The sequence below is a fragment of the Astyanax mexicanus genome, chromosome 12 (assembly GCF_023375975.1).
Source record: "Astyanax mexicanus isolate ESR-SI-001 chromosome 12, AstMex3_surface, whole genome shotgun sequence".
NCBI classification, from domain to species: Eukaryota; Metazoa; Chordata; class Actinopteri; order Characiformes; family Acestrorhamphidae; genus Astyanax; species Astyanax mexicanus.
In genome coordinates, this window is record NC_064419.1 from 36,477,142 (window position 1) to 36,490,950 (window position 13,809).

The window sequence follows — 13,809 nt, forward strand, 5'->3', positions numbered from 1 at the left end:
TTGCTTTCCAGATGCTTTCCGGCTGTTCAGAAGACAGTCAAAGGCCAAGCCTAGAAAATATTCCTCCCTTTTCTGCTTGACCACCATGCATCAGTTGAACAATGTGAATTCGCTGTAAGAAAGAATCCGTAAAGGCCCGGATGGCTCAGTCGGTAGAGCATCAAACTTTTAATCTGAGGGTCCAGGGTTCAAGTCCCTATTCGTGCGGCCATAGCCTTTGCTTCTTTGTTACCAATTAAACCTTTAAATAGCCTCGAGTGAGCATGACCTATAAAGGTTAAAATTGCCCTGCAAGTGACTCAAAGAACTCTGTGTAACTGAGGTACTTTTAAAGTTACACAGACTTTTAAAGTTACTAACTGGTCCCACTCAATGACTAGATTAAAAGCAATATTTGAACCCGACGTGATTTGAACACGCAACCTTCTGATCTGGAGTCAGACGCGCTACCGTTGCGCCACGAGGTCAGCGACGCTCTACTGTTCATGTTTCCTATTTTTGGACATCATTATTATTCAAGAGAAACTCAGTAGTTAGGCCTAAAGAGCTCTAACTGGAGAAAAAAATGGATATCTCAGGAAGTTGAAAACAAGGCATTTAATATGGAACTTTAGGTATGAGGTCAAAGATGGATTAAGTAATGGGATAGGTATCCTAATTCTCGATTTGCTGAGATGTAGTATTTGAGTGTGAGTCACCTTATCTGGCACGATAGAATTTTCGGTCAGGGCCCGGATAGCTCAGTCGGTAGAGCATCAGACTTTTAATCTGAGGGTCCAGGGTTCAAGTCCCTGTTCGGGCGTTTGCCAATTTCTTACAAGTATGAGTTTAAGAATGCAGGAGTCTCTTGCTTTCCAGATGCTTTCCGGCTGTTCAGAAGACAGTCAGGGGCCAAGCCTAGAAAATATTCCTCCCTTTTCTGCTTGACCACCATGCATCAGTTGAACAATGTGAATTCGCTGTAAGAAAGAATCTGTAAAGGCCCGGATGGCTCAGTCGGTAGAGCATCAGACTTTTAATCTGAGGGTCCAGGGTTCAAGTCCCTGTTCGGGCGTTTGCCAATTTCTTACAAGTATGAGTTTAAGAATGCAGGAGTCTCTTGCTTTCCAGATGCTTTCCGGCTGTTCAGAAGACAGTCAGGGGCCAAGCCTAGAAAATATTCCTCCCTTTTCTGCTTGACCACCATGCATCAGTTGAACAATGTGAATTCGCTGTAAGAAAGAATCTGTAAAGGCCCGGATGGCTCAGTCGGTAGAGCATCAGACTTTTAATCTGAGGGTCCAGGGTTCAAGTCCCTGTTCGGGCGGCCAAAGCCTGTGCTTCTTTGTTACCAATTAAACCTTTAAATAGCCTCAAGTGAGCATGACCTATAAAGGTTAAAATTGGCCTGCAAGTGACTCAAAGAACTCTGTGTAACTGAGGTACTTTTAAAGTTGTGGACTAACTGGTCCCACTCAATGACTAGATTAAAAGCAATATTTGACCCCGACGTGATTTGAACACGCAACCTTCTGATCTGGAGTCAGACGCGCTACCTTTGCGCCACGAGGTCATCGACGCTGTAGTGTTCATATTGCCTATTTTTGGACATCATTATTATTCAAGAGAAACTCAGTAGTTAGGCTTAAAGAGCTCTAACTGGAGAAAAAAACTGGATATCTCAGGAAGTTGAAAACAAGGCATTTAATATGGAACTTTAGGTATGAGGTCAAAGATGGATTAAGTAATGGGATAAGTATCCTAATTCTCGATTTGCTGAGATGTAGTTTTTGAGTGTGAGTCACCTTATCTGGCACGATAGAATTTTCAGTCAGGGCCCGGATAGCTCAGTCGGTAGAGCATCAGACTTTTAATCTGACGGTCCAGGGTTCAAGTCCCTGTTCGGGCGTTTGCCAATTTCTTACAAGTATGAGTTTAAGAATGCAGGAGTCTCTTGCTTTCCAGATGCTTTCCGGCTGTTCAGAAGACAGTCAGGGGCCAAGCCTAGAAAATATTCCTCCCTTTTCTAATTGACCACCATGCATCAGTTGAACAATGTGAATTCGCTGTAAGAAAGAATCTATAAAGGTCCGGATGGCTCAGTCGGTAGAGCATCAGACTTTTAATCTGAGGGTCCAGGGTTCAAGTCCCTGTTCGGGCAGCCAAAGCCTGTGCTTCTCTGTTACCAATTAAACCTTTAAATAGCCTCAAGTGAGCATGACCTATAAAGGTTAAAATTGGCCTGCAAGTGACTCAAAGAACTCTGTGTAACTGAGGTACTTTTAAAGTTGTGGACTAACTGGTCCCACTCAATGACTAGATTAAAAGCAATATTTGACCCCGACGTGATTTGAACACGCAACCTTCTGATCTGGAGTCAGACGCGCTACCGTTGCGCCACGAGGTCAGCGACGCTGTAGTGTTCATGTTTCCTATTTTTGGACATCATTATTATTCAAGAGAAACTCAGTAGTTAGGCCTAAAGAGCTCTAACTGGAGAAAAAAACTGGATATCTCAGGAAGTTGAAAACAAGGCATTTAATATGGAACTTTAGGTATGAGGTCAAAGATGGATTAAGTAATGGGATAGGTATCCTAATTCTCGATTTGCTGAGATGTAGTATTTGAGTGTGAGTCACCTTATCTGGCACGATAGAATTTTCAGTCAGGGCCCGGATAGCTCAGTCGGTAGAGCATCAGACTTTTAATCTGAGGGTCCAGGGTTCAAGTCCCTGTTCGGGCGTTTGCCAATTTCTTACAAGTATGAGTTTAAGAATGCAGGAGTCTCTTGCTTTCCAGATGCTTTCCGGCTGTTCAGAAGACAGTCAGGGGCCAAGCCTAGAAAATATTCCTGCCTTTTCTGCTTGACCACCATGCATCAGTTGAACAATGTGAATTCGCTGTGAGAAAGAATCTGTAAAGGCCCGGATGGCTCAGTCGGTAGAGCATCAGACTTTTAATCTGAGGGTCCAGAGTTCAAGTCCCTGTTCGGGCGGCCAAAGCCTGTGCTTCTTTGTTACCAATTAAACCTTTAAATAGCCTCAAGTGAGCATGACCTATAAAGGTTAAAATTGGCCTGCAAGTGACTCAAAGAACTCTGTGTAACTGAGGTACTTTTAAAGTTGTGGACTAACTGGTCCCCAAATTGACTAGATTAAAAGCAATATTTGACCCCGACGTGATTTGAACACGCAACCTTCTGATCTGGAGTCAGACGCGCTACCGTTGCGCCACGAGGTCATCGACGCTGTAGTGTTCATGTTGCCTATTTTTGGACATCATTATTATTCAAGAGAAACTCAGTAGTTAGGCCTAAAGAGCTCTAACTGGAGAAAAAACTGGATATCTCAGGAAGTTGAAAACAAGGCATTTAATATGGAACTTTAGGTATGAGGTCAAAGATGGATTAAGTAATGGGATAAGTATCCTAATTCTCGATTTGCTGAGATGTAGTATTTGAGTGTGAGTCACCTTATCTGGCACGATAGAACTTTCAGTCAGGGCCCGGATAGCTCAGTCGGTAGAGCATCAGACTTTTAATCTGAGGGTCCAGGGTTCAAGTCCCTGTTCGGGCGTTTGCCAATTTCTTACAAGTATGAGTTTAAGAATGCAGGAGTCTCTTGCTTTCCAGATGCTTTCCGGCTGTTCAGAAGACAGTCAGGGGCCAAGCCTAGAAAATATTCCTCCCTTTTCTGCTTGACCACCATGCATCAGTTGAACAATGTGAATTCGCTGTAAGAAAGAATCTGTAAAGGCCCGGATGGCTCAGTCGGTAGAGCATCAGACTTTTAATCTGAGGGTCCAGGGTTCAAGTCCCTGTTCGGGCGGCCAAAGCCTGTGCTTCTTTGTTACCAATTAAACCTTTAAATAGCCTCAAGTGAGCATGACCTATAAAGGTTAAAATTAGCCTGCAAGTGACTCAAAGAACTCTGTGTAACTGAGGTACTTTTAAAGTTGTGGACTAACTGGTCCCACTCAATGACTAGATTAAAAGCAATATTTGACCCCGACGTGATTTGAACACGCAACCTTCTGATCTGGAGTCAGACGCGCTACCTTTGCGCCACGAGGTCATCGACGCTGTAGTGTTCATGTTGCCTATTTTTGGACATCATTATTATTCAAGAGAAACTCAGTAGTTAGGCTTAAAGAGCTCTAACTGGAGAAAAAAACTGGATATCTCAGGAAGTTGAAAACAAGGCATTTAATATGGAACTTTAGGTATGAGGTCAAAGATGGATTAAGTAATGGGATAAGTATCCTAATTCTCGATTTGCTGAGATGTAGTTTTTGAGTGTGAGTCACCTTATCTGGCACGATAGAATTTTCAGTCAGGGCCCGGATAGCTCAGTCGGTAGAGCATCAGACTTTTAATCTGACGGTCCAGGGTTCAAGTCCCTGTTCGGGCGTTTGCCAATTTCTTACAAGTATGAGTTTAAGAATGCAGGAGTCTCTTGCTTTCCAGATGCTTTCCGGCTGTTCAGAAGACAGTCAGGGGCCAAGCCTAGAAAATATTCCTCCCTTTTCTAATTGACCACCATGCATCAGTTGAACAATGTGAATTCGCTGTAAGAAAGAATCTATAAAGGTCCGGATGGCTCAGTCGGTAGAGCATAAGACTTTTAATCTGAGGGTCCAGGGTTCAAGTCCCTGTTCGGGCAGCCAAAGCCTGTGCTTCTCTGTTACCAATAAAACCTTTAAATAGCCTCAAGTGAGCATGACCTATAAAGGTTAAAATTGGCCTGCAAGTGACTCAAAGAACTCTGTGTAACTGAGGTACTTTTAAAGTTGTGGACTAACTGGTCCCACTCAATGACTAGATTAAAAGCAATATTTGACCCCGACGTGATTTGAACACGCAACCTTCTGATCTGGAGTCAGACGCGCTACCGTTGCGCCACGAGGTCAGCGACGCTGTAGTGTTCATGTTTCCTATTTTTGGACATCATTATTATTCAAGAGAAACTCAGTAGTTAGGCCTAAAGAGCTCTAACTGGAGAAAAAAACTGGATATCTCAGGAAGTTGAAAACAAGGCATTTAATATGGAACTTTAGGTATGAGGTCAAAGATGGATTAAGTAATGGGATAGGTATCCTAATTCTCGATTTGCTGAGATGTAGTATTTGAGTGTGAGTCACCTTATCTGGCACGATAGAATTTTCAGTCAGGGCCCGGATAGCTCAGTCGGTAGAGCATCAGACTTTTAATCTGAGGGTCCAGGGTTCAAGTCCCTGTTCGGGCGTTTGCCAATTTCTTACAAGTATGAGTTTAAGAATGCAGGAGTCTCTTGCTTTCCAGATGCTTTCCGGCTGTTCAGAAGACAGTCAGGGGCCAAGCCTAGAAAATATTCCTGCCTTTTCTGCTTGACCACCATGCATCAGTTGAACAATGTGAATTCGCTGTGAGAAAGAATCTGTAAAGGCCCGGATGGCTCAGTCGGTAGAGCATCAGACTTTTAATCTGAGGGTCCAGGGTTCAAGTCCCTGTTCGGGCGGCCAAAGCCTGTGCTTCTTTGTTACCAATTAAACCTTTAAATAGCCTCAAGTGAGCATGACCTATAAAGGTTAAAATTGGCCTGCAAGTGACTCAAAGAACTCTGTGTAACTGAGGTACTTTTAAAGTTGTGGACTAACTGGTCCCCAAATTGACTAGATTAAAAGCAATATTTGACCCCGACGTGATTTGAACACGCAACCTTCTGATCTGGAGTCAGACGCGCTACCGTTGCGCCACGAGGTCATCGACGCTGTAGTGTTCATGTTGCCTATTTTTGGACATCATTATTATTCAAGAGAAACTCAGTAGTTAGGCCTAAAGAGCTCTAACTGGAGAAAAAACTGGATATCTCAGGAAGTTGAAAACAAGGCATTTAATATGGAACTTTAGGTATGAGGTCAAAGATGGATTAAGTAATGGGATAAGTATCCTAATTCTCGATTTGCTGAGATGTAGTATTTGAGTGTGAGTCACCTTATCTGGCACGATAGAACTTTCAGTCAGGGCCCGGATAGCTCAGTCGGTAGAGCATCAGACTTTTAATCTGAGGGTCCAGGGTTCAAGTCCCTGTTCGGGCGTTTGCCAATTTCTTACAAGTATGAGTTTAAGAATGCAGGAGTCTCTTGCTTTCCAGATGCTTTCCGGCTGTTCAGAAGACAGTCAGGGGCCAAGCCTAGAAAATATTCCTCCCTTTTCTAATTGACCACCATGCATCAGTTGAACAATGTGAATTCGCTGTAAGAAAGAATCTGTAAAGGCCCGGATGGCTCAGTCGGTAGAGCATCAGACTTTTAATCTGAGGGTCCAGGGTTCAAGTCCCTGTTCGGGTGGCCAAAGCCTGTGCTTCTTTGTTACCAATTAAACCTTTAAATAGCCTCAAGTGAGCATGACCTATAAAGGTTAAAATTGGCCTGCAAGTGACTCAAAGAACTCTGTGTAACTGAGGTACTTTTAAAGTTGTGGACTAACTGGTCCCCAAATTGACTAGATTAAAAGCAATATTTGACCCCGACGTGATTTGAACACGCAACCTTCTGATCTGGAGTCAGACGCGCTACCGTTGCGCCACGAGGTCATCGACGCTGTAGTGTTCATGTTGCCTATTTTTGGACATCATTATTATTCAAGAGAAACTCAGTAGTTAGGCCTAAAGAGCTCTAACTGGAGAAAAAACTGGATATCTCAGGAAGTTGAAAACAAGGCATTTAATATGGAACTTTAGGTATGAGGTCAAAGATGGATTAAGTAATGGGATAAGTATCCTAATTCTCGATTTGCTGAGATGTAGTATTTGAGTGTGAGTCACCTTATCTGGCACGATAGAACTTTCAGTCAGGGCCCGGATAGCTCAGTCGGTAGAGCATCAGACTTTTAATCTGAGGGTCCAGGGTTCAAGTCCCTGTTCGGGCGTTTGCCAATTTCTTACAAGTATGAGTTTAAGAATGCAGGAGTCTCTTGCTTTCCAGATGCTTTCCGGCTGTTCAGAAGACAGTCAGGGGCCAAGCCTAGAAAATATTCCTCCCTTTTCTAATTGACCACCATGCATCAGCTGAACAATGTGAATTCGCTGTAAGAAAGAATCTGTAAAGGCCCGGATGGCTCAGTCGGTAGAGCATCAGACTTTTAATCTGAGGGTCCAGGGTTCAAGTCCCTGTTCGGGCGGCCAAAGCCTGTGCTTCTTTGTTACCAATTAAACCTTTAAATAGCCTCAAGTGAGCATGACCTATTAAGGTTAAAATTGCCCTGCAAGTGACTCAAAGAACTCTGTGTAACTGAGGTACTTTTAAAGTTGTGGACTAACTGGTCCCACTCAATGACTAGATTAAAAGCAATATTTGACCCCGACGTGATTTGAACACGCAACCTTCTGATCTGGAGTCAGACGCGCTACCGTTGCGCCACGAGGTCATCGACGCTGTAGTATTCATGTTGCCTATTTTTGGACATCATTATTATTCAAGAGAAACTCAGTAGTTAGGCCTAAAGAGCTCTAACTGGAGAAAAAACTGGATATCTCAGGAAGTTGAAAACAAGGCATTTAATATGGAACTTTAGGTATGAGGTCAAAGATGGATTAAGTAATGGGATAAGTATCCTAATTCTCGATTTGCTGAGATGTAGTATTTGAGTGTGAGTCACCTTATCTGGCACGATAGAACTTTCAGTCAGGGCCCGGATAGCTCAGTCGGTAGAGCATCAGACTTTTAATCTGAGGGTCCAGGGTTCAAGTCCCTGTTCGGGCGTTTGCCAATTTCTTACAAGTATGAGTTTAAGAATGCAGGAGTCTCTTGCTTTCCAGATGCTTTCCGGCTGTTCAGAAGACAGTCAGGGGCCAAGCCTAGAAAATATTCCTCCCTTTTCTGCTTGACCACCATGCATCAGTTGAACAATGTGAATTCGCTGTAAGAAAGAATCTGTAAAGGCCCGGATGGCTCAGTCGGTAGAGCATCAGACTTTTAATCTGAGGGTCCAGGGTTCAAGTCCCTGTTCGGGCGGCCAAAGCCTGTGCTTCTTTGTTACCAATTAAACCTTTAAATAGCCTCAAGTGAGCATGACCTATAAAGGTTAAAATTAGCCTGCAAGTGACTCAAAGAACTCTGTGTAACTGAGGTACTTTTAAAGTTGTGGACTAACTGGTCCCACTCAATGACTAGATTAAAAGCAATATTTGACCCCGAAGTGATTTGAACACGCAACCTTCTGATCTGGAGTCAGACGCGCTACCTTTGCGCCACGAGGTCATCGACGCTGTAGTGTTCATGTTGCCTATTTTTGGACATCATTATTATTCAAGAGAAACTCAGTAGTTAGGCTTAAAGAGCTCTAACTGGAGAAAAAAACTGGATATCTCAGGAAGTTGAAAACAAGGCATTTAATATGGAACTTTAGGTATGAGGTCAAAGATGGATTAAGTAATGGGATAAGTATCCTAATTCTCGATTTGCTGAGATGTAGTTTTTGAGTGTGAGTCACCTTATCTGGCACGATAGAATTTTCAGTCAGGGCCCGGATAGCTCAGTCGGTAGAGCATCAGACTTTTAATCTGACGGTCCAGGGTTCAAGTCCCTGTTCGGGCGTTTGCCAATTTCTTACAAGTATGAGTTTAAGAATGCAGGAGTCTCTTGCTTTCCAGATGCTTTCCGGCTGTTCAGAAGACAGTCAGGGGCCAAGCCTAGAAAATATTCCTGCCTTTTCTGCTTGACCACCATGCATCAGTTGAACAATGTGAATTCGCTGTGAGAAAGAATCTGTAAAGGCCCGGATGGCTCAGTCGGTAGAGCATCAGACTTTTAATCTGAGGGTCCAGGGTTCAAGTCCCTGTTCGGGCAGCCAAAGCCTGTGCTTCTCTGTTACCAATAAAACCTTTAAATAGCCTCAAGTGAGCATGACCTATAAAGGTTAAAATTGGCCTGCAAGTGACTCAAAGAACTCTGTGTAACTGAGGTACTTTTAAAGTTGTGGACTAACTGGTCCCACTCAATGACTAGATTAAAAGCAATATTTGACCCCGACGTGATTTGAACACGCAACCTTCTGATCTGGAGTCAGACGCGCTACCGTTGCGCCACGAGGTCAGCGACGCTGTAGTGTTCATGTTTCCTATTTTTGGACATCATTATTATTCAAGAGAAACTCAGTAGTTAGGCCTAAAGAGCTCTAACTGGAGAAAAAAACTGGATATCTCAGGAAGTTGAAAACAAGGCATTTAATATGGAACTTTAGGTATGAGGTCAAAGATGGATTAAGTAATGGGATAGGTATCCTAATTCTCGATTTGCTGAGATGTAGTATTTGAGTGTGAGTCACCTTATCTGGCACGATAGAATTTTCAGTCAGGGCCCGGATAGCTCAGTCGGTAGAGCATCAGACTTTTAATCTGAGGGTCCAGGGTTCAAGTCCCTGTTCGGGCGTTTGCCAATTTCTTACAAGTATGAGTTTAAGAATGCAGGAGTCTCTTGCTTTCCAGATGCTTTCCGGCTGTTCAGAAGACAGTCAGGGGCCAAGCCTAGAAAATATTCCTGCCTTTTCTGCTTGACCACCATGCATCAGTTGAACAATGTGAATTCGCTGTGAGAAAGAATCTGTAAAGGCCCGGATGGCTCAGTCGGTAGAGCATCAGACTTTTAATCTGAGGGTCCAGGGTTCAAGTCCCTGTTCGGGCGGCCAAAGCCTGTGCTTCTTTGTTACCAATTAAACCTTTAAATAGCCTCAAGTGAGCATGACCTATAAAGGTTAAAATTGGCCTGCAAGTGACTCAAAGAACTCTGTGTAACTGAGGTACTTTTAAAGTTGTGGACTAACTGGTCCCCAAATTGACTAGATTAAAAGCAATATTTGACCCCGACGTGATTTGAACACGCAACCTTCTGATCTGGAGTCAGACGCGCTACCGTTGCGCCACGAGGTCATCGACGCTGTAGTGTTCATGTTGCCTATTTTTGGACATCATTATTATTCAAGAGAAACTCAGTAGTTAGGCCTAAAGAGCTCTAACTGGAGAAAAAACTGGATATCTCAGGAAGTTGAAAACAAGGCATTTAATATGGAACTTTAGGTATGAGGTCAAAGATGGATTAAGTAATGGGATAAGTATCCTAATTCTCGATTTGCTGAGATGTAGTATTTGAGTGTGAGTCACCTTATCTGGCACGATAGAACTTTCAGTCAGGGCCCGGATAGCTCAGTCGGTAGAGCATCAGACTTTTAATCTGAGGGTCCAGGGTTCAAGTCCCTGTTCGGGCGTTTGCCAATTTCTTACAAGTATGAGTTTAAGAATGCAGGAGTCTCTTGCTTTCCAGATGCTTTCCGGCTGTTCAGAAGACAGTCAGGGGCCAAGCCTAGAAAATATTCCTCCCTTTTCTAATTGACCACCATGCATCAGTTGAACAATGTGAATTCGCTGTAAGAAAGAATCTGTAAAGGCCCGGATGGCTCAGTCGGTAGAGCATCAGACTTTTAATCTGAGGGTCCAGGGTTCAAGTCCCTGTTCGGGTGGCCAAAGCCTGTGCTTCTTTGTTACCAATTAAACCTTTAAATTGCCTCAAGTGAGCATGACCTATAAAGGTTAAAATTGGCCTGCAAGTGACTCAAAGAACTCTGTGTAACTGAGGTACTTTTAAAGTTGTGGACTAACTGGTCCCACTCAATGACTAGATTAAAAGCAATATTTGACCCCGACGTGATTTGAACACGCAACCTTCTGATCTGGAGTCAGACGCGCTACCTTTGCGCCACGAGGTCATCGACGCTGTAGTGTTCATGTTGCCTATTTTTGGACATCATTATTATTCAAGAGAAACTCAGTAGTTAGGCTTAAAGAGCTCTAACTGGAGAAAAAAACTGGATATCTCAGGAAGTTGAAAACAAGGCATTTAATATGGAACTTTAGGTATGAGGTCAAAGATGGATTAAGTAATGGGATAAGTATCCTAATTCTCGATTTGCTGAGATGTAGTTTTTGAGTGTGAGTCACCTTATCTGGCACGATAGAATTTTCAGTCAGGGCCCGGATAGCTCAGTCGGTAGAGCATCAGACTTTTAATCTGACGGTCCAGGGTTCAAGTCCCTGTTCGGGCGTTTGCCAATTTCTTACAAGTATGAGTTTAAGAATGCAGGAGTCTCTTGCTTTCCAGATGCTTTCCGGCTGTTCAGAAGACAGTCAGGGGCCAAGCCTAGAAAATATTCCTCCCTTTTCTAATTGACCACCATGCATCAGTTGAACAATGTGAATTCGCTGTAAGAAAGAATCTATAAAGGTCCGGATGGCTCAGTCGGTAGAGCATCAGACTTTTAATCTGAGGGTCCAGGGTTCAAGTCCCTGTTCGGGCAGCCAAAGCCTGTGCTTCTCTGTTACCAATTAAACCTTTAAATAGCCTCAAGTGAGCATGACCTATAAAGGTTAAAATTGGCCTGCAAGTGACTCAAAGAACTCTGTGTAACTGAGGTACTTTTAAAGTTGTGGACTAACTGGTCCCACTCAATGACTAGATTAAAAGCAATATTTGACCCCGACGTGATTTGAACACGCAACCTTCTGATCTGGAGTCAGACGCGCTACCGTTGCGCCACGAGGTCAGCGACGCTGTAGTGTTCATGTTTCCTATTTTTGGACATCATTATTATTCAAGAGAAACTCAGTAGTTAGGCCTAAAGAGCTCTAACTGGAGAAAAAAACTGGATATCTCAGGAAGTTGAAAACAAGGCATTTAATATGGAACTTTAGGTATGAGGTCAAAGATGGATTAAGTAATGGGATAGGTATCCTAATTCTCGATTTGCTGAGATGTAGTATTTGAGTGTGAGTCACCTTATCTGGCACGATAGAATTTTCAGTCAGGGCCCGGATAGCTCAGTCGGTAGAGCATCAGACTTTTAATCTGAGGGTCCAGGGTTCAAGTCCCTGTTCGGGCGTTTGCCAATTTCTTACAAGTATGAGTTTAAGAATGCAGGAGTCTCTTGCTTTCCAGATGCTTTCCGGCTGTTCAGAAGACAGTCAGGGGCCAAGCCTAGAAAATATTCCTGCCTTTTCTGCTTGACCACCATGCATCAGTTGAACAATGTGAATTCGCTGTGAGAAAGAATCTGTAAAGGCCCGGATGGCTCAGTCGGTAGAGCATCAGACTTTTAATCTGAGGGTCCAGGGTTCAAGTCCCTGTTCGGGCGGCCAAAGCCTGTGCTTCTTTGTTACCAATTAAACCTTTAAATAGCCTCAAGTGAGCATGACCTATAAAGGTTAAAATTGGCCTGCAAGTGACTCAAAGAACTCTGTGTAACTGAGGTACTTTTAAAGTTGTGGACTAACTGGTCCCCAAATTGACTAGATTAAAAGCAATATTTGACCCCGACGTGATTTGAACACGCAACCTTCTGATCTGGAGTCAGACGCGCTACCGTTGCGCCACGAGGTCATCGACGCTGTAGTGTTCATGTTGCCTATTTTTGGACATCATTATTATTCAAGAGAAACTCAGTAGTTAGGCCTAAAGAGCTCTAACTGGAGAAAAAACTGGATATCTCAGGAAGTTGAAAACAAGGCATTTAATATGGAACTTTAGGTATGAGGTCAAAGATGGATTAAGTAATGGGATAAGTATCCTAATTCTCGATTTGCTGAGATGTAGTATTTGAGTGTGAGTCACCTTATCTGGCACGATAGAACTTTCAGTCAGGGCCCGGATAGCTCAGTCGGTAGAGCATCAGACTTTTAATCTGAGGGTCCAGGGTTCAAGTCCCTGTTCGGGCGTTTGCCAATTTCTTACAAGTATGAGTTTAAGAATGCAGGAGTCTCTTGCTTTCCAGATGCTTTCCGGCTGTTCAGAAGACAGTCAGGGGCCAAGCCTAGAAAATATTCCTCCCTTTTCTAATTGACCACCATGCATCAGCTGAACAATGTGAATTCGCTGTAAGAAAGAATCTGTAAAGGCCCGGATGGCTCAGTCGGTAGAGCATCAGACTTTTAATCTGAGGGTCCAGGGTTCAAGTCCCTGTTCGGGCGGCCAAAGCCTGTGCTTCTTTGTTACCAATTAAACCTTTAAATAGCCTCAAGTGAGCATGACCTATTAAGGTTAAAATTGCCCTGCAAGTGACTCAAAGAACTCTGTGTAACTGAGGTACTTTTAAAGTTGTGGACTAACTGGTCCCACTCAATGACTAGATTAAAAGCAATATTTGACCCCGACGTGATTTGAACACGCAACCTTCTGATCTGGAGTCAGACGCGCTACCGTTGCGCCACGAGGTCATCGACGCTGTAGTATTCATGTTGCCTATTTTTGGACATCATTATTATTCAAGAGAAACTCAGTAGTTAGGCCTAAAGAGCTCTAACTGGAGAAAAAACTGGATATCTCAGGAAGTTGAAAACAAGGCATTTAATATGGAACTTTAGGTATGAGGTCAAAGATGGATTAAGTAATGGGATAAGTATCCTAATTCTCGATTTGCTGAGATGTAGTATTTGAGTGTGAGTCACCTTATGTGGCACGATAGAATTTTCAATCAGGGCCCGGATAGCTCAGTCGGTAGAGCATCAGACTTTTAATCTGAGGGTCCAGGGTTCAAGTCCCTGTTCGGGCGTTTGCCAATTTCTTACAAGTATGAGTTTAAGAATGCAGGAGTCTCTTGCTTTCCAGATGTTTTCGGGCTGTTCAGAAGACAGTCAAAGGCCAAGCCTAGAAAATATTCCTCCCTTTTCTGCTTGACCACCATGCATCAGTTGAACAATGTGAATTCGCTGTAAGAAAGAATCGGTAAAGGCCTGGATGGCTCAGTCGGTAGAGCATCAGACTTTTAATCTGAGGGTCCAGGGTTCAAGTCCCTATTCGGGCGGCCAA

At 43.4% G+C, this 13,809-nt stretch overlaps 42 non-coding genes across 42 annotated transcripts; 26 read left to right on the forward strand and 16 right to left on the reverse strand.

Annotated features, from left to right (window-relative positions):
- Positions 1–395: 395 nt before the first annotated feature.
- On the reverse strand, positions 396–467 carry trnaw-cca (transfer RNA tryptophan (anticodon CCA)). Its single transcript has one exon. It is a non-coding gene; the product is annotated as a tRNA-Trp (tRNA).
- Positions 468–729: 262 nt separating this feature from the next.
- trnak-uuu (transfer RNA lysine (anticodon UUU)) lies at positions 730–802 on the forward strand. The gene has a single exon. It is a non-coding gene; the product is annotated as a tRNA-Lys (tRNA).
- Positions 803–981: 179 nt separating this feature from the next.
- Positions 982–1,054, forward strand: trnak-uuu (transfer RNA lysine (anticodon UUU)). Its single transcript has one exon. It is a non-coding gene; the product is annotated as a tRNA-Lys (tRNA).
- A 179-nt stretch (positions 1,055–1,233) lies between these two features.
- trnak-uuu (transfer RNA lysine (anticodon UUU)) lies at positions 1,234–1,306 on the forward strand. The gene has a single exon. It is a non-coding gene; the product is annotated as a tRNA-Lys (tRNA).
- A 174-nt stretch (positions 1,307–1,480) lies between these two features.
- Positions 1,481–1,552, reverse strand: trnaw-cca (transfer RNA tryptophan (anticodon CCA)). Its single transcript has one exon. It is a non-coding gene; the product is annotated as a tRNA-Trp (tRNA).
- Positions 1,553–1,815: 263 nt separating this feature from the next.
- trnak-uuu (transfer RNA lysine (anticodon UUU)) lies at positions 1,816–1,888 on the forward strand. Its single transcript has one exon. It is a non-coding gene; the product is annotated as a tRNA-Lys (tRNA).
- Positions 1,889–2,314: 426 nt separating this feature from the next.
- Positions 2,315–2,386, reverse strand: trnaw-cca (transfer RNA tryptophan (anticodon CCA)). Its single transcript has one exon. It is a non-coding gene; the product is annotated as a tRNA-Trp (tRNA).
- Positions 2,387–2,649: 263 nt separating this feature from the next.
- Positions 2,650–2,722, forward strand: trnak-uuu (transfer RNA lysine (anticodon UUU)). The gene has a single exon. It is a non-coding gene; the product is annotated as a tRNA-Lys (tRNA).
- A 425-nt stretch (positions 2,723–3,147) lies between these two features.
- Positions 3,148–3,219, reverse strand: trnaw-cca (transfer RNA tryptophan (anticodon CCA)). Its single transcript has one exon. It is a non-coding gene; the product is annotated as a tRNA-Trp (tRNA).
- A 262-nt stretch (positions 3,220–3,481) lies between these two features.
- Positions 3,482–3,554, forward strand: trnak-uuu (transfer RNA lysine (anticodon UUU)). Its single transcript has one exon. It is a non-coding gene; the product is annotated as a tRNA-Lys (tRNA).
- Positions 3,555–3,733: 179 nt separating this feature from the next.
- trnak-uuu (transfer RNA lysine (anticodon UUU)) lies at positions 3,734–3,806 on the forward strand. The gene has a single exon. It is a non-coding gene; the product is annotated as a tRNA-Lys (tRNA).
- Positions 3,807–3,980: 174 nt separating this feature from the next.
- Positions 3,981–4,052, reverse strand: trnaw-cca (transfer RNA tryptophan (anticodon CCA)). The gene has a single exon. It is a non-coding gene; the product is annotated as a tRNA-Trp (tRNA).
- A 263-nt stretch (positions 4,053–4,315) lies between these two features.
- Positions 4,316–4,388, forward strand: trnak-uuu (transfer RNA lysine (anticodon UUU)). The gene has a single exon. It is a non-coding gene; the product is annotated as a tRNA-Lys (tRNA).
- A 426-nt stretch (positions 4,389–4,814) lies between these two features.
- Positions 4,815–4,886, reverse strand: trnaw-cca (transfer RNA tryptophan (anticodon CCA)). Its single transcript has one exon. It is a non-coding gene; the product is annotated as a tRNA-Trp (tRNA).
- A 263-nt stretch (positions 4,887–5,149) lies between these two features.
- trnak-uuu (transfer RNA lysine (anticodon UUU)) lies at positions 5,150–5,222 on the forward strand. Its single transcript has one exon. It is a non-coding gene; the product is annotated as a tRNA-Lys (tRNA).
- A 179-nt stretch (positions 5,223–5,401) lies between these two features.
- On the forward strand, positions 5,402–5,474 carry trnak-uuu (transfer RNA lysine (anticodon UUU)). Its single transcript has one exon. It is a non-coding gene; the product is annotated as a tRNA-Lys (tRNA).
- A 173-nt stretch (positions 5,475–5,647) lies between these two features.
- Positions 5,648–5,719, reverse strand: trnaw-cca (transfer RNA tryptophan (anticodon CCA)). The gene has a single exon. It is a non-coding gene; the product is annotated as a tRNA-Trp (tRNA).
- Positions 5,720–5,981: 262 nt separating this feature from the next.
- trnak-uuu (transfer RNA lysine (anticodon UUU)) lies at positions 5,982–6,054 on the forward strand. Its single transcript has one exon. It is a non-coding gene; the product is annotated as a tRNA-Lys (tRNA).
- Positions 6,055–6,479: 425 nt separating this feature from the next.
- trnaw-cca (transfer RNA tryptophan (anticodon CCA)) lies at positions 6,480–6,551 on the reverse strand. Its single transcript has one exon. It is a non-coding gene; the product is annotated as a tRNA-Trp (tRNA).
- Positions 6,552–6,813: 262 nt separating this feature from the next.
- Positions 6,814–6,886, forward strand: trnak-uuu (transfer RNA lysine (anticodon UUU)). The gene has a single exon. It is a non-coding gene; the product is annotated as a tRNA-Lys (tRNA).
- A 179-nt stretch (positions 6,887–7,065) lies between these two features.
- trnak-uuu (transfer RNA lysine (anticodon UUU)) lies at positions 7,066–7,138 on the forward strand. The gene has a single exon. It is a non-coding gene; the product is annotated as a tRNA-Lys (tRNA).
- Positions 7,139–7,312: 174 nt separating this feature from the next.
- On the reverse strand, positions 7,313–7,384 carry trnaw-cca (transfer RNA tryptophan (anticodon CCA)). Its single transcript has one exon. It is a non-coding gene; the product is annotated as a tRNA-Trp (tRNA).
- Positions 7,385–7,646: 262 nt separating this feature from the next.
- trnak-uuu (transfer RNA lysine (anticodon UUU)) lies at positions 7,647–7,719 on the forward strand. The gene has a single exon. It is a non-coding gene; the product is annotated as a tRNA-Lys (tRNA).
- Positions 7,720–7,898: 179 nt separating this feature from the next.
- trnak-uuu (transfer RNA lysine (anticodon UUU)) lies at positions 7,899–7,971 on the forward strand. Its single transcript has one exon. It is a non-coding gene; the product is annotated as a tRNA-Lys (tRNA).
- A 174-nt stretch (positions 7,972–8,145) lies between these two features.
- On the reverse strand, positions 8,146–8,217 carry trnaw-cca (transfer RNA tryptophan (anticodon CCA)). Its single transcript has one exon. It is a non-coding gene; the product is annotated as a tRNA-Trp (tRNA).
- Positions 8,218–8,480: 263 nt separating this feature from the next.
- On the forward strand, positions 8,481–8,553 carry trnak-uuu (transfer RNA lysine (anticodon UUU)). Its single transcript has one exon. It is a non-coding gene; the product is annotated as a tRNA-Lys (tRNA).
- A 179-nt stretch (positions 8,554–8,732) lies between these two features.
- Positions 8,733–8,805, forward strand: trnak-uuu (transfer RNA lysine (anticodon UUU)). Its single transcript has one exon. It is a non-coding gene; the product is annotated as a tRNA-Lys (tRNA).
- A 174-nt stretch (positions 8,806–8,979) lies between these two features.
- On the reverse strand, positions 8,980–9,051 carry trnaw-cca (transfer RNA tryptophan (anticodon CCA)). Its single transcript has one exon. It is a non-coding gene; the product is annotated as a tRNA-Trp (tRNA).
- Positions 9,052–9,314: 263 nt separating this feature from the next.
- trnak-uuu (transfer RNA lysine (anticodon UUU)) lies at positions 9,315–9,387 on the forward strand. The gene has a single exon. It is a non-coding gene; the product is annotated as a tRNA-Lys (tRNA).
- Positions 9,388–9,566: 179 nt separating this feature from the next.
- trnak-uuu (transfer RNA lysine (anticodon UUU)) lies at positions 9,567–9,639 on the forward strand. The gene has a single exon. It is a non-coding gene; the product is annotated as a tRNA-Lys (tRNA).
- A 173-nt stretch (positions 9,640–9,812) lies between these two features.
- Positions 9,813–9,884, reverse strand: trnaw-cca (transfer RNA tryptophan (anticodon CCA)). The gene has a single exon. It is a non-coding gene; the product is annotated as a tRNA-Trp (tRNA).
- A 262-nt stretch (positions 9,885–10,146) lies between these two features.
- trnak-uuu (transfer RNA lysine (anticodon UUU)) lies at positions 10,147–10,219 on the forward strand. The gene has a single exon. It is a non-coding gene; the product is annotated as a tRNA-Lys (tRNA).
- Positions 10,220–10,645: 426 nt separating this feature from the next.
- Positions 10,646–10,717, reverse strand: trnaw-cca (transfer RNA tryptophan (anticodon CCA)). The gene has a single exon. It is a non-coding gene; the product is annotated as a tRNA-Trp (tRNA).
- A 263-nt stretch (positions 10,718–10,980) lies between these two features.
- trnak-uuu (transfer RNA lysine (anticodon UUU)) lies at positions 10,981–11,053 on the forward strand. Its single transcript has one exon. It is a non-coding gene; the product is annotated as a tRNA-Lys (tRNA).
- Positions 11,054–11,479: 426 nt separating this feature from the next.
- trnaw-cca (transfer RNA tryptophan (anticodon CCA)) lies at positions 11,480–11,551 on the reverse strand. The gene has a single exon. It is a non-coding gene; the product is annotated as a tRNA-Trp (tRNA).
- Positions 11,552–11,814: 263 nt separating this feature from the next.
- Positions 11,815–11,887, forward strand: trnak-uuu (transfer RNA lysine (anticodon UUU)). Its single transcript has one exon. It is a non-coding gene; the product is annotated as a tRNA-Lys (tRNA).
- A 179-nt stretch (positions 11,888–12,066) lies between these two features.
- On the forward strand, positions 12,067–12,139 carry trnak-uuu (transfer RNA lysine (anticodon UUU)). Its single transcript has one exon. It is a non-coding gene; the product is annotated as a tRNA-Lys (tRNA).
- Positions 12,140–12,312: 173 nt separating this feature from the next.
- On the reverse strand, positions 12,313–12,384 carry trnaw-cca (transfer RNA tryptophan (anticodon CCA)). Its single transcript has one exon. It is a non-coding gene; the product is annotated as a tRNA-Trp (tRNA).
- Positions 12,385–12,646: 262 nt separating this feature from the next.
- trnak-uuu (transfer RNA lysine (anticodon UUU)) lies at positions 12,647–12,719 on the forward strand. Its single transcript has one exon. It is a non-coding gene; the product is annotated as a tRNA-Lys (tRNA).
- A 179-nt stretch (positions 12,720–12,898) lies between these two features.
- trnak-uuu (transfer RNA lysine (anticodon UUU)) lies at positions 12,899–12,971 on the forward strand. Its single transcript has one exon. It is a non-coding gene; the product is annotated as a tRNA-Lys (tRNA).
- Positions 12,972–13,145: 174 nt separating this feature from the next.
- On the reverse strand, positions 13,146–13,217 carry trnaw-cca (transfer RNA tryptophan (anticodon CCA)). Its single transcript has one exon. It is a non-coding gene; the product is annotated as a tRNA-Trp (tRNA).
- Positions 13,218–13,479: 262 nt separating this feature from the next.
- Positions 13,480–13,552, forward strand: trnak-uuu (transfer RNA lysine (anticodon UUU)). The gene has a single exon. It is a non-coding gene; the product is annotated as a tRNA-Lys (tRNA).
- Positions 13,553–13,809: the final 257 nt, after the last annotated feature.